At 47.6% G+C, this 15,238-nt stretch overlaps 1 long non-coding RNA gene across 1 annotated transcript in view; it reads left to right on the forward strand.

Moving 5' to 3' along the window:
• LOC125282781 (uncharacterized) overlaps nucleotides 1-13,716 on the forward strand; it is a 66,863-nt gene extending 53,147 nt beyond the window's left edge. The window contains exon 4 of the long non-coding RNA XR_007190056.2: nucleotides 11,278-13,716. This is a non-coding gene — a long non-coding RNA (uncharacterized LOC125282781). The remainder of the gene's footprint in view (nucleotides 1-11,277) is intronic.
• The last annotated feature ends 1,522 nt before the right edge of the window (nucleotides 13,717-15,238 follow it).

A 15,238-nucleotide genomic window follows, 5' to 3' on the forward strand; every position in this document is an offset into this window, starting at 1 on the left:
ACACTCTGTAAGGTCAGTGGCGATTTTAAAATAAATTATCGCTCATCCAGACTTACTTTTGGAAGGGGGTGCTATAGCAGAGAAAGGGGAGTGGCATTCATGAGAACATTTCATAAATACTTGTGGAAGTGGCAGGCCACACCTGTCCTGTTGCACCTGATGTGTACAGAACAAGCATCAAATACAGCTGTCCCACGATGTGGGGGCTGAAGGCAACCCCCCAGGTTAAGGCCCATTTGGAGGGAGGAGTCCCTACTGAATTTTCTCTAGCAAATATTCCATTCCCCACCAGCTGGAGCCACATAAATTAAGGATTTTAAACACAAATAAAATAATTATACATATTATACTTGAATAATGGACAAAGTGAGTAATTCAATAAATATTTTTAATCAAAATCTTCAGCATTATTATTTACTAAAAAGTACCAATACAGAACTCATGTTACATTGTGCCATTTTATGGAGCACAATAAAGGGTTATATTTTTATTAATGTGAGTGACCTTGCATACTGTTTGAGACCGTCGATCTCCTGTCCAGGATGTATAAAATTAATAGACCTTAAGGGAAAAGGTTATTAGTATGTAACTCAGATGATGCAGGAAATATCACTGGTTGAATATAATGTCCAAAAGCCAGATACTGGTTAAAAACAAAATATAAAAAAACACACTTCCAACATTTAGCTCAAACAAAATAATATGTGCTGGCTGTATTTTCATTTCATTTATCTTGCGTGCAGATGAGTTTAAAACCAAATGGAGTGGAGGCGGGGAGAGCAATTAAAGAAAACCCAACATATTAAAAGGGACCTACGATGAGTATATTAAAATACATTATTCAGTAGCAAAATTCAGGGAGGCTGTGTTTGCTTCTGAAGTTCTCACCACTACCAGAAAGGAATTCTTTTTCCCTTAATCTATTTTCCTACTGCCGACTTTACGTGAGCAGTTCTGACTTATTCTACTGATCAAACAGCCGAGCAAGATAATTATCTATGCATGGATGCTTGGGAGCAAAAGACATCTCAAGTAGTTCAACTTCCTTATTTTTAAAAAACAAAAGGGGCAAAAGAGAGGAGAGAGGAGCAACAGGGCTTCATAGGCAACTAATGAAATGCTAATGTGCACAAATGAATATCGAAAGAACACAAATATTGCTTTGAAATTAATTATACCTCTCCCATTGTCTTAAAAAATGGAAGATTGAAACCTGTTTCAAGATGTTTACTATGTTTAATTTTCAATTGTTTCTTTGATGTTTCCGATGGAAAGGTTTGCACCTGCAAAGAAAAAAGGCTCTGAACAGCTTGCAAACACTCTGCAAACACTTCATCAGGAATGTTAGTTGTCAGCCTCCCCCCAGCACAAGGGAGCCTTGATGATATCTTGTGTGCCTTTGACTCCTTTTGATTAATAAATGCAAACAATTTTTCTCAGTAACCTCTGTTGCAATCTATGCATGACAATTAGGGACAACCTCTGGTGAAGGGATGCACTGAGGTCTGTTTTCGCTTCTGCTGCTGCAAAATAAATAGCTGATGTTTAATGCTTTTTGACAATTAGAGAATGAAATCTCTGCAGCTATGCAATTTCAGGAACTGTTTATTATTTCTGTTCCCTGCAACGAAGGATCAATGTTTATGACAATTTTAACTCCACTCTGGATGGACAATTTGATTATTTCTTTCCCTGAGTTTCATGTCCTATTATTGAATTCTTGGGTGCAAATATCATTGGCTTTCACAAAATGGATTTGTGATGTTTCCATCAAAACAATGTATTGAATGGGCATTATAAGGAAGCCAAGTGTGACTCTCAGGGAATATCCCATCACTTTCCGCGGCAGAGACAGCTCTGAAACTTGTAGAGAGCCACGGTTGGTTCTGTTCTGAGCCCTGCGGCCTTCCGCAGAGGACCAGCTGGCTTTGCCTCAGCGGATAGGTCCTTGCGTAGGAATTAGGGCACTGGGGCATGCCCAGCCTTCTGGAATGGCAGGGGTTAGACTTCTGCTGCCAGGGAGCCTTTATGAAGCGTGGAGGTGGCAAAGGGAGGATGGCGCTGCCACTCTGCGTGGCTTTAGGAGGCATCATCCCCGTGGGATCCTGGATAGACGGGGACCCGTGCAACACACCTGGAGCTGCATGGGTCTGTCTGCAGCCCATGAGGTCACAGCATGCCGAGGGGGCCAGGGTGCAGAGAAAAGAGCCCAAACCTTAGAGACTGGCAGACTTGGGTTTGGGTTCAGGAGTGTGATCTTGGCCTGTGACCTCCCAGGCAGAGCCCATGGCTTCTGCCCATCATCTATGCATTTCCATCACTTGGTGAGTCATTCAGTTTTTCGATCTGTGCTCCCTTATCTCCCCAATAAGCAAGTCCCCCAGGGGCAACGGTGGAGAGCTGGTGGCCTCGTGGAAAGGAGGAGGGTTGGCCGGTATGTCAGCTGGAGCTGCTGTAATAGAACACCATAGACTGAGTGGTTTATAAACAACAGAAGTCTGGGGTGTCTGTGTGGCTCAGTCGGTTAAGCGTCTGACTCTTGGTTTCGGCTCAGGTCGTGATCTCAGGGTCGTGGGATTGAGCCCTGCATCAGGCTCTGCGCTCAGCAGGGAATCTGCTTGAGATTCTCTCTCGCCCTCTCCCTCTGCCCCCTACCCCCCACTTGTTTGTGTACGCCTATGCTCTCTCTCCCTCTCAAATAAAATAAACAAATCTCTGAGAAAAACAAAGACAAAACCAGAAATTTATTTCTCGCAGTTCTGGAGGCTGAAGTCCAAGATCAGGGTGCTAGCACAGTTGGGTTCTGGTGAGACCCTCTTCCAACTTTCAGGCTGCCATTTTCTCATTGTATCTTCACATGGCTGAGAGGGTGAGAGATCTCTCTGGGGTCTCTTTTGCAAGGGCACTAATCCCATTCATGAGGGCTTTACCCTCCTGACCTAATCACCTCCCAAAGGCCCCTCCTCCTAATACCATCCCATAGGGGGTTAGTATTTCAACATATGAATTGAGGGCTTGGGGGAGACACATGGAGTCCATAAGAGTAGACTATGGCTGGCTGGTGGGTTAAGGACTAGACCAAGGCCTATTCGGGGTGATGGGGGCCAATGGGAGGGTGGTCTCGGTGCTGAGAATTAGGATAGCTCAGAAGAAGGATGGGAAGTGCTTGACAGATCTGCTCTGTGGCCAAAGGAGGCAATGGTAGCTTCATGGACCAGGCCAGAACAGGAAGTATGGCAGACCCCAAAATGGCAAGGCCAGAGGAGTGGGCAGAAGATAAACAAGGGATCCCAGGGGATGGGTTAGCCTCAAGGAACAGGCAGAGGAAGGAACAAGTGGTCCAAGAAGTAGAGTCTAGAAAGGGAGAGTTTCTGGGATGTGGGACAGGGCGTGCAGAGGATTTTCTGAAGCTTGTGTGAGCCAATCCCACAGTCAGAGCATTTGGAAGTTGAGGCACTAGGCTACAAGCTGGTTGGAGGGCTTCAGTGAAACAGCATATATAAAACAACTGGGACAGAGTATGTGCTAGCAAATGGCAGGTGTAATGATCAATGCCGTAATGATTCATCACCACCGGACCTCAAACTTTGGGGGGTCTCTCACCTGGCTGAATATCATATGTTCCTCTCCACATCAACAGTCTTTACATTTCTTTTTACTTGTCATATGATCTTGGCATCTGTATATTTGTTACCGTAAGTCACCTCAAACAATTTTTGGAGATGGATGGGGGTCCATTATAAGTAAATATACTTATCTGAGATAATAAGTAGATTTCACGTCCTACTGATAAATTCATTCATTATTTATTTTCAAGGTGCTTTCTAGTCGGGAAAGGACACTATATATCTGGGAGAAAAATAAGATGGAAGAGAGAATCATTTCCCTTTTAGGTTATTATTTTTAGTTGGATGAGTTGAGAGGAAAGATTTCCCAAATTTTATGCAAAATGAGATTTATGTGATATGAATGTACTGCTGTCATTAGATAGAGTCATATTACGTTCCAGCTGATAATCAGTGTGGCAGGAGTTCGATGTGAAGAATGATTGCAGATAATAAATACTCCACCCCTCATACCCAGAGCTGGTGTTCCAGTCTCTCTAACGCTCTGCTCGGATCCTCTGGCACATACTGACCCATGGTCTCAGGACTCCAGGCAGCTGTGGGAAGTGAGGGACCAGCCCAAGTGAAACCAGGAGGGATTGGGGCTGGAGAGAGATGCAGAACTCTCCTGCATGGCAGATTCAGGAGGTAGTAGGCTGTAGGCAAGCTTAAGCCTGCATCCCATCTTGCTGCTTGCTTTCCAGCTTCGTGACCTTGCAAGGACTTTCAGTCTCTCTGGGCCTCAGTATTTCCTTATCTGTAGAATGGGTGAAAATAACACCCACCTTTCAAGGTTTTACAAGTAAAGAGTACTTGCCCTTCACCTTCGCCTTTAGCCTGGTGTACAGTTAGTATATAATTTTTTTTAAGGTTATTTATTTATTTGAGAGAGAGCAGAGCGAGTGAGAGAGAACATAAGTGGGAAGGGAGGGGCAGAGGGAGCGGGAGAAGCAGGCTCCCTAGGAGCCCGAAACGGGGCTTGATCCCAGGACCCTGAGATTATGACCTGAGCTGAAGGCAGACGCCCAACCGACTGAGCCACCCAGGTGCTCCTTTAATTAAAAAATTGTTAAAGAAAGATAGCAATAATAATACTCTGAAATTTGGTCTAGTTGATCCCAGATTTCTACTAATATTATGAACCACGGAGATTTTTTAGAAAATAAACTTCCGGCAAATTTGGATTAATGAAATGAAGAGACACGTGCCTAAAAGTCATGTGGGGTCTGAATTAGTGAGTGAATGCCCACACTTCCTCGTGTGGGGGATGACCATCAAGGACCAGCCGCATTTGGCTGGTGCAGGTTTGGCCTTGGACCAGGCAGCAGCAATGGTGGGTTTTGCTGGGCCACTCCTGGTTGAGATGGAGGCAAGAAGAGGATCAGCGAGGACTGTTCTATGAGATGTGCCTCCGGGGGAGAGAAACACTTCAATCTGACCCATGGTAGTAATACCTACACGTACAAGGGGCTTACACGGGCCATCTCATTCTATCGTCAGGATAATCCTGGCAGGAGGAGCTATTATTATTCCCATTTGACAGATGGAATGGGAAACAGGCTCAAAGAGGCTCCGTGTCACCCAACAGATGATGTGAGGTGGAGCCACAGGCCATTGGACCCCAGGGGCGATGCTCTTGGCCACCGTCCCTCCCCACCTGTGTACGGAGCCTGTCAAGGTACAAAGGTAGCATGCTAATGAAGACATTCCACAGAGCGAGCTACACCACTGATTTGATTTCATATTTACAAATGCCAGTGTGGAGAGAAAAATATTAAATGCCCAGCAATAGATTCGAATACCTTTAGAGAAAGAGAGGTAATTAAAATGCAAGGGTGAAAAAGGCCTGGTTATTGAAAAGAAAAATTGTTCACGTGAAAGGAGATATCCTCAGAGCAGCTCACAGAAGAGTGTGGAAAACCAACGCGTTCTTTGGATAGGAGGGGAACATGCAGCTTTTTGAAGGAGCTGATTTGGGACACACTAGTCATAGAAGAGTCTGCGGTCATTATGGATGGAGCCCGGCGTCGGCTCCTAGTGTGAACTTGTTATCGGAGTATTTTATAGTCCACCTGACCGAAAAGAACAACTGGACTGTGAAATGATAGAGCAAATAAAAAAAGCCGTAAAAGAGCCAGAGTGATAGTAATGGGAGATTTTAAGTACCTGAGCACAGAGCAGAGTGCATTAAGTGGATGAAATAAAGCTTGAAGCGTGCGTGGAAGAGGCTTTGGGGAGGGGAGAGCGGGAGGAGGGGGCAGCTGGCGGGGAGGGAGGGGGGTTTCTCTGGAGGGGACTTTTTAACTCGGCATCTAACATATTAGTATATGGCACGGAAGACACCATCATGACGGGAATCTGCATTAGTCCTGTGACACGGTCAGCCCAACTCTTTCTCTTGGCCTCCACTCCCAAGGAAAGTCTTCTGCACCCAGCCTTCTACATCCTTAGAAGATCCCCGCACAACTCCTAAGCTCACCACATCATGGCCTTGCTCACATTGCGTTGTTTAGTGCATTTATTTAAAATTTAAATGACATATCTGGATGATGGTTTTAAGACGTGTTTCTGAATAAGTCTCGGAGTGAGAGCTTCCTGTACCAGTAAATTGATAAATGCATTATTTTGAGATGACTGCCAAGCCGGGGTTGCAGCAGAGCAGTGATGCGTCAAGCCCCTGGGTCCTGCATGGAAGGGCTAAGGCTGCAGGACAGGACGCCGAGCACCCACGTGCTCCTAGGGCAAACTAAGGCCCGGGAAGCCCAACAGCAAATCCGTGGTGACCCACGAAGCAATGCGTGTGAAGCCCGTTGGTACCCATTCAGTACAGAGAGCCAGAGGACTCTGGTGACAGGAAAGTCACTGTCATTGTCTTTAGGGTGGTGTGTAAACTGGGCTGCCTCTGGCCCTGGGGTAAGGCTGATCCAAATTCTCAGTCTGGGTGTCAAGAAATGGATCCCAAACCATGGACCAGCCCAAAGGTCCAGAAAATTCTCTAATGTGGGTGAAGTGCTCAGCCTGGTGGTGGCTGGGAGTGCCGTGAACTAAACAAGTTGATTATTTGCAGGGATGGCTGAGTTGCCAAGTTCTGAGCTTGCAGATGCAAGAGGCAAAAGGGATGGGGGACGATCCACAGTCCCAACCACCACACGGGAGCACATAGGCAAGGTGCAGGGGGCTGGGTTCCCTCTCTGAAGGGTGTGATAATGACCCAAAGGCTGGAAGGAAATGCAGTCTCCACTGCCAACCCCCTTCTGCCCCCTTCAGTTCAGTTTCCTTTGTTTCTAAAGCACTTTGTTCTAGCACACCAAACTCCCGAAGAAAAAAAGAGAGAGAACAACTGCTTAGAGTTCCCTCTTCACAAGGCAAAAATAAAACCCTGGCACAATATTATTTTAGCTATTTGTTCTGAGATTATGCTTTCCATTTTCAGGATGTTAATAATGGGCTCTGGGGGGATTTTTTCTGGGCCCAATAGCAATGTTATAAAATTAAACATCCATGTGAGTGAGGGAAATTGAAGTAATTATCCTGCAGAGTGGAAGAAAGCCTCTTCTATTTCCGAGCACCCTCCGCCGGAGTGCAGCAAGGAAGCTGATAACAACCACCACGCCAGAAGGGAAACTCCTCTCCGTGTTAGGCATCCTCTGACGCTCTGAAGCTTCATTCCCCAAAGCATGTCCTCAGGAAGCACTCTGCCTTCTCCGGTGGCCCTTTAGGGTGCTTTGAGACAGAAGGCAGGGCAGCATAGGGGCTTACCTGATGGGCACCCACACCCCTGCAGGTACCAGCCGGGGTCGTCCCGGCAACACTTCTACTGCCTGCTGGTGCTCACTGCTTCCCATGGGGTTTGACGACCAGGGCAGGCGAAGACAGGGAGCGAGATAAGCTTTAGGGAAGGCGGTGTCCTTGTCCAGCTCAGGCCACTCTCGAAGAATGAGCTGAACATCCGCTGCCCGGAAACATTTAGACTGGAGACCAAAGCAAACGGAAAGGCCTCTGAGAGCCGGGGGAAGTGGCCCCAAGGACAAACACGGCACAGTGGTGTGCCCTGACGTTCGCCCACACGGAGGGCTGCAGTCCTTAGCTGGGCCATTCATCCTTTATTCATTCCTCCAGAAGCACGCTGGCTCAGCTTCTCACTGGCTGTGAAATCTTGGGCAACTTACTGCATCTCTCTGTCTTTCCATTTCTGTTTGTAAGTTTCTAGGAAACTTCTGTGCGCCTCACGGTATCGGAGAGCTCTGTGGATCCATGTAAAAGTCTATGAACAGTGTTTGGTGGGTCGTAAACACTCAGTAAATGCTAACTGTGATGATGATGACTAGGGCAGTTGTCTCAGCAGGGACCCAGTCAAGTAAACAGAAGCGACATCAGTAATTTTAACAGAGAGAATTTAGTATGAGAAACTGTCCGAACCAGCACTGGAGAACGGAAGCGAAAGGGGAACATAAACAGAAGCTGTTAAAAGCAGCCACCTCCCAGCCAGGACTGGAGGAACATTGCGATTATTATATATGTAGCATATATATGTATAATATAGTGTACATCATATGGTACATACTATATATTGTATATTATATATGTTTACATTTACTATTATATAATACATAATTATATATAATATTATATAATATATACCATATGACATACACTATATACTATACAACATATTAGATATTATATGACCTATGCCCTTGGCAGGGATACCCTGAAGAGCTGGGACCTATGCCTCTGAGTTGGGGAGTGAGGGCTTACGGGGATCACAGTGAGCAGATGGAAAGAAAAAAACCCTGAAAACTGCTAGGGAAACTCTGGCAGGAAGAGCCAGCAAAAAGAAAGTAGCAAATCCCTCCTCCCTGGTCCTGCCGCCTGCCCAGGCTGCCTCTCCGCACCCTACTGGGAGCAGCTGGCAGAGGAGATTTATGTTTGCAGAGACTCAGCCCCCGTCTCTGAAGGAGGAGTACAGAAGGCTGGGTTTGGGGCCCAGAAACGGAACTTAATAACAGACACAGTGCATATGATGCCGACAACAAAGTAGGTTATAGCAGGGAACAGACCAGAAAGGGTCTCTGTCCCACATGCAGCTCAGGGCTACTGAGGTAGGCTGACCTTAATAAACATACACAGAGATAAATATGTCATTGCAAAGTTCTCTAAGGCTTGAGAAGAACAGGAAGAGTAGGACAAATTTGAATGGGGTCCCTCTCTGAAAAGTTTGCTTAAGCTGAGATGTGATGTTCTCTACCTGCAGAATATGGGGATGGGGTGGGGAGAAGGCTGATTTTCTAGGCAGAGAGAATATTTGGACAAGTGGTCAAAAGTGGGAAGAATTTGGTGTCCTGGTGGGACAGTTCCAGCTGGGAACTGGGTCTCCTGCTAGGTTCAGCCAGAGCCAAGAGGAAGAGTGGGGTCTTCTGCCCACCTCCCCCGTGCCCCCCAAGGCCTCCCAGGCCAAGCTGTGGAACTTCCTAGAGTATTGGATTTCCATCTTCACAAGAGAGGACAAGGTCTGTCCCACTCTCCTCCCAGAGATACTTTGTGTGGAAACAAAATAGAGGATAGAAGTGCTTTTTCAAAGTGCCGTACAAATAGAAAATTAGTGTTGCCACTGGCTGGAGCTCAGGTCAATCTGGCGTTTTAGCCCTAGTACTAGGGGCCACACTGGGAAAGTACGTTAGAGTAGTCTTCTGGGCTAGAAGACTCCAACTGGATTTTGGCCCAGTCATAGCAATTGGAAACTGTTCCACTGGTGCATATGAAATGGCGGTGTTTGTTGACGAAGAGTCATTACACCGACGAATCTCAGTGTCCACAACTACTAATCTTCATGCACAAAACAAATGCTTGCGACAGCTCTGCCCCCAGAGCCTTGCATCTATTTGCTTCGTGTGGATTGGCTTTTGTCATATTTCTGCAAAGAAGGACAGTTTGAGTATTAAGATGGAATGCTTTACTTGACTCCATGGTAACATGTCTGTTCTTGGAGTCAAGATTCATTCATTCATTCATTCATTCATTCATTCAATAAAGTCTTGAGCACCCACTATGTGTCAGCACCAATTCCGAAGTATGGTTCTCTCTTAATAAGTCTTATGGTGTTTATATTTCAAAATATTTTCTTAGATTCATATTTATAAGGCTCAAGAAATCCATTTATCCAGGAAGACTAGGGGACTGATGGCTAGCATTCAGTCTTGGTACCATTCATGGATCTATTGGATAATTTCCCCCAAGTCATTGGGAACACCCTCTACGTGTGGGGTTTCACTGTTCACTGTTCGGCTACATCCAGCCTCATGCCACAAGTTTTGTTTTGTAACATCTTATGAGGGCTTCTCTCCCTGGAGAGACTATCCAACAGTAGGTGGTACCTGTGAACCAGACCTTAGTTCCCAGACATCTGGTGAATTTTGAGTCTAGAAGGACAGCTGGGAAAGCCATCTGCTAGATTCCACCAAGATGGACTGAAACTCAAAGACATTTTGAGTGGCCATCCCCAAGAAAAAGCCAGGCTGGGAAATAAGGAGGGGTCCCAGGACCCAGCATTCAGCACTGGGTGCTCAGAAGAGGACATTGGAGCCCAATACATGGCGCCCGCTCACCATCCTTGAGATGTAAGTTAATAAGAGGTGTTTATTTTATTTACTGCTATGTCCTGAGTCTTTTATGGCTACCCCATGCATATCTTAATGTGCCAGTGGTCCCCGCCTGAGTTCCTCCTGACATTTAATGCATCCTGGTGACATTTTTCCCAGCAGTCACCAGATCCTGAATTGTTTTAATGAACCATTCCATTTCCCCACCGTGCCGCTGTCTTACCTGAGTTGTAATCCAGATGCAGCATTAGCTCATCGTTTTGGCTCAGTGGGGACGAGTCAGCATCGTGCTGCTCTTTGTTTTCCTGAATCCGTGGTTGGGGCATCTGCAGATTAGCTAATGGAGGGTGCTCTGTCTTGCCAAATGTTAATGGTGTAAAATGTGATCATTTTGCTGACAAATGTAAACAGGTTTCATTCTGACTTGCAGTAGAAATAATCCCTCAATTTTGCAACCTGGGGACAATAGATTTTGTTGATGTTGATTACTCCATTTCTCGCCTCTTCCACTGATACAGTGACGCTTTCCATTGCAGCTTTCAGGTGATACGGGTATGATGTTTTCTCGTTAACACCTTAATGATCGATACGACCGATTCCGTGTCTGTACCTCACCGTCTTAGAACCGCAGATGAATTTGTCAGAGCAGTTGCTGCAAACACATTTCTGTTTCACTCTTGCCTGCTTTGAGAAGTTTTCTTCTCGTCTTCCACAGTCACAAGAAGCTCTGAGGGGACACCACACCCTCACGCACTGCCTCCTAGTTCAGTGCCACTCATGGAAGAAGGGGCTTTTAGTTTTAACCTTGGGTTAATATTAATAGTCTGGGAATTGGGGCAGAAAATGTCATTTTACATCTCCCCATGTGCACATGTATGTAAAACGTACCCCCAGTGTGGCTCTCATTATGGTGTTTCTCCCCAAGTTTTAGTAAAAGAACTGTTTAAAATTACATAGGAATTTGGCATTAAATTCCACACTTAAGGAGCCCACTGGTGGGTCTTTGCTTGATGGCCTCTAAATTAATAATGAGGAATTCATTAATTTATATTGTGTTTCTACTATTGTCCTAGACCCTGGAGGGACCAGAGTGAGCGAAAACATTCCTCAGGGAAACTCTGAGCTGGTGGCAGAGACAGAATGATGGCAACAGTTGCAGAGACCAAGGTGTGACACAGCATGGTACGGGCTCAACAGGGACAGTGGGCCCTGAGAACATGTGACCAACCAGGTACCCAAGGCCACTGTGAGTGAGAGGGGGGGCTTCCCTGCGGAAATGCTGGGATAGCGCAGTTCTGAAGGATGCACTGGGGTGAACATGGAGGTGCAGAATCTCCCAGTAAAAGATGTGCAAAGGCCCGGGAGGACTGGGGGTGGAGCGGGGGGGGGGGGGGACAGAGGAAGACAGTACGGGGGCGGGTGGAACCAGGAGACTGGCATCACACAACACGATTGGTCGCGGTGAGAACTTGAGTCTTTGTCCTGGGAGCAGACAGAAGCCGGAGAAGGGAATGAGTGCTGGAGACATGACCAGATTTCTTGTTGGAAAACAATCACCCTGGCCTTGGGCTGGGTTATGGATTGGCAGAGTTCAAGATGAGAGGTGGATGGCCCGGTTAGGAGCTTTCTTAGGAGTCCAGGAAAGACGTAGTGGTGGCTGGGACTTGGAGGGTGGTAGGAAGAGGGGAAGATGCACATGGACTGAAGACATTTAGGAGGTAAGATGGGCGGGGCTTGGTAGTGGAGGTGGGGGGGCAAGAAATGTTAAGAGTGACTCCCACGTGCTTGGCTGGCACAACATTTGCTATAAAAGGCAACACTGAGAGAACACCTGGTGATAGAGAAGGATCGTGAGTCTTAGGTGCCTTCAAGATATTTCAGTGCATCCTTTGGCTTTCTTTACAGAGTTCTGACTCATAAGTGAGTCCCGGGAGCACTACACATGCATACCTACACCTGAGACACAGCGGGCCTTGGCAGCCAAGATTCGGGGTTGGCAGGAGCAGTCAGAGATTCCCGCTGTAGAAAGAGTTTGTACAGAGGGGAAAACCCTGGGCTCCCTTTGCACCCGGGGAGGACAGAGCGGAGCCCAGCAGGTTTTGGTGGGTCACATCATTTTAGGGGCCCACTTCTCCCCTCTACAAGTTCCCCAACAGCAGTCACTTCTGGGCAGTGGGCAGTGGGGAAGCAGAGAGGGGGACTGGGGAGCGGAGAGAGTCCCCCTCTGGTTCTGTCTCCTACTCAAACCAATTCTGCTCACCTGTGTGGTTGATGCCTAGGCAGGCTCTGCCCCTGAGGAAGAGGCCAGCAGTTTGGGGAAGTAAGTTTACTTGGGAGGGGGATGGCGTAGGGAGCCAGCCTGTGGCTGAGGATTGAGCTATACTCTCAGGGGGAGTTTATCAACCCTTGAGCCAGTGTTCTGATCTACTTCTGTTGAGCCACACATTCTCGCCTTCACATCCAGTAACAGTCAACTCCATCTGGTTCCAGGCTTCCCTTGCATCAGATCATTTTTGCCTCTATTCCTTAGTCGACGTTGTCCCCTCTGCCTGGAATGCCCTTACCTGCGCCCCCTCATTCCAAGTGTGGCCCTCGCACCACTTCCTCAGGGCCTCTGCTGCCTCCACCCCCACCTCACCCGGCCCAGCGGGCACACACCTGCCCCAGGTGCTGTCCCTCTTGAGGGATTTTTGGGGCTCTATGTATTTGTCACCACCCCATTCTCCCAGGGTTCTGGGAAGCATCTCTGTGTCACCTGGCCCTGTGGTTGGCTCCCAGGGTTTGTCAGGTGACTGAAGGTGATCATTGTTGGAGGCCCAAAAGCAGGAAGTACAGGTTTAAGACCAGTTGCTTCACCTACCAGCGATGCCCAGAGAAGCGTCTTCAGACTCTCCTCCACCCAGTGCTTCTGGCACCGGTAGGAGCGCCCGAGGGAGCAAACAGGCAGAGTGGCAAGAGGAACGTGGGTGCAGACCAGGGCAGGAACTGGAAGTGAGCTCCGCCCAGCCCAACTTCTCCTTGCAGTTTCTGGGTGACTCGGCCTGAGAGAAAAGCAGAAATGAGAAAACATGGAAAGACTGGCTACCAGTGATAGGAGTCTAATAAAAATACTGGGAACATTACGACACTCCACACGTGAAGCATTTTACAGGCATTATCTCGTTCAATGCTCGCAACGACTCCATGAGATGTAGAAGCTGTTATGACCCCTGCTGTACAGACGAGACACAGACAGGCTAGGTAACTTGCCCAAGGTTACACAGCTGGAGAGTAGGAGAGCTGGATTCAAACCTAGGCTGCCCAGCACCAGAGCCTGTGCTCTGCTCTGACTTTAATAGGAAGGGTGGTGGCTGAGACATGTTAAAGTGGGAAAGGCTTTCCTCCAAGACCGGAAGCCCCTGTGTTATTAAAATCAGATTACAATAGTGCAAGGCACAGGACTTTCATTATAAAGGCTGACGTGATTCTCAAACAATGCAAGCAAAGGCAAGCACTACTTTAAAAAAAAAAAAGGAAAGAAGGAAGGAAGGAAGGAAAGAAGGAAGGCAGGGAGAGAAAGAAAGAAGGAGAGAAAGAAGAAGGAAGGAAGGTAGGAAGGGAGGAAGAGAGGGAGGAAGGAAGAAAAGAAGAAAGAAAAGAAAAGGCAGACCACAGATTTCCTTTCTTGGGGAGGGACGAAGGAAAGGCGAAAAAAGAGGTAAGCCACAGGGGAGCCTGGCCTGGAGTGGGGATTGGGCAGGACGAGGCAAGCTTTCGCTGGATGAAACTGTAGAAAAGGATGAGGCCATCCAAGTGTGGAAGAAAGGTGAGGATCTCTGAAGATGAGGAGCATGCCAGAACTGAAGGGAGGAGGCTGGAAGGGAAGAGCGTGTGCGTTTCCACTGTGGGCACAGGCGTGAGAGGCCCGGCCGACCCGGAAGAAGGGTGCCATTAGAGAAGGCTCTAGGCGCTCATGCTGGGGTCTTCTGGGCGAGCATGGAGCCATAGAGCTTCACTTGTCTTAATCCTCCTACCTGCCTCCATCCGTGCTTGGCTTTGTGCCAGCCAGGTGGGGTGCAGGCCCAGGGATTCTGTGGGGGAGGCAAGGTCCTGCCCCGAGAGGGAACGTGCAGTCCAGACATCGAATGATCGCCAGCTGTGGTAGGGGCCATGGTACCAAGCACTCACACATGAGAGCTCATCAATTCCTACAGCAAGTGAGATACTGTAAAGACCTTTCATGGTACAGACAAGGAAACAGAGGCTCACAAATTTGAGTTACCTGCCCGAGTTCACAGAGCTAACAAATACCCAGCAAGTAGTGGATGTAGGGTCCAAACTCCCACATCTGGCTCGCAGCCTCGTTTTGAACTGCTGTGCTGAGCTATCCCCTGCCCAGGGCCACGTTCAAACCCTCTGTCCCATGAAGCCTGCTGGAGACTAGGGCCAATAAGGTAAGGCGGAGACTGAGTTCATCTCACGGGACAGTAAGGCTACCATGATTAAATGCCAAGGTGTTGAAAAGACGGTGAATTTAGCCCACAATGGAGTAAAACCATCATAAAATTCAGAGATTTTCTTTGGAGTCAGATGGTCTGCATGCTACCAAGTCATTTGCAAAAGAAGAACATAGAAAACATTCTCAAATTTCCAATTTCCTATTTAGAAATTTTATGCAAAGGGTCAGCACCAAAAGGGGAGATGACAATGACCTAGAGAAACAGGTGGAATGCAAGGCTGAGATACATCTTGGCAAGGGAAGGAGCCGAGAGGCTCTGAACACAGGTAGCAGGTGCCCCCCCCCCGAGTGAGCGGTGTTAGGAGAGCACTGAGTCCTTGCCAAATGCAGAAATGGAGGGAAGTGTCCCCAGGAATGAGAAAATGCTGTCACCGAAGGCAGATAGGGATCTATTGGTGGAATATCACGGAAGAGGTCTTGATTGCGGCAGACAGAGCCTTCCGTCGTGGGAGAGGAGAGGAGGGTAAAAAACCCAGACATGGGACGGCCGCTGAGTTCAAAGTTAGAAGTGCCTTGGAAGGAAAACAGACAGGTCT

This window comes from Ursus arctos, unplaced genomic scaffold (genome assembly GCF_023065955.2).
Source record: "Ursus arctos isolate Adak ecotype North America unplaced genomic scaffold, UrsArc2.0 scaffold_7, whole genome shotgun sequence".
NCBI classification, from domain to species: domain Eukaryota; kingdom Metazoa; phylum Chordata; class Mammalia; order Carnivora; family Ursidae; genus Ursus; species Ursus arctos.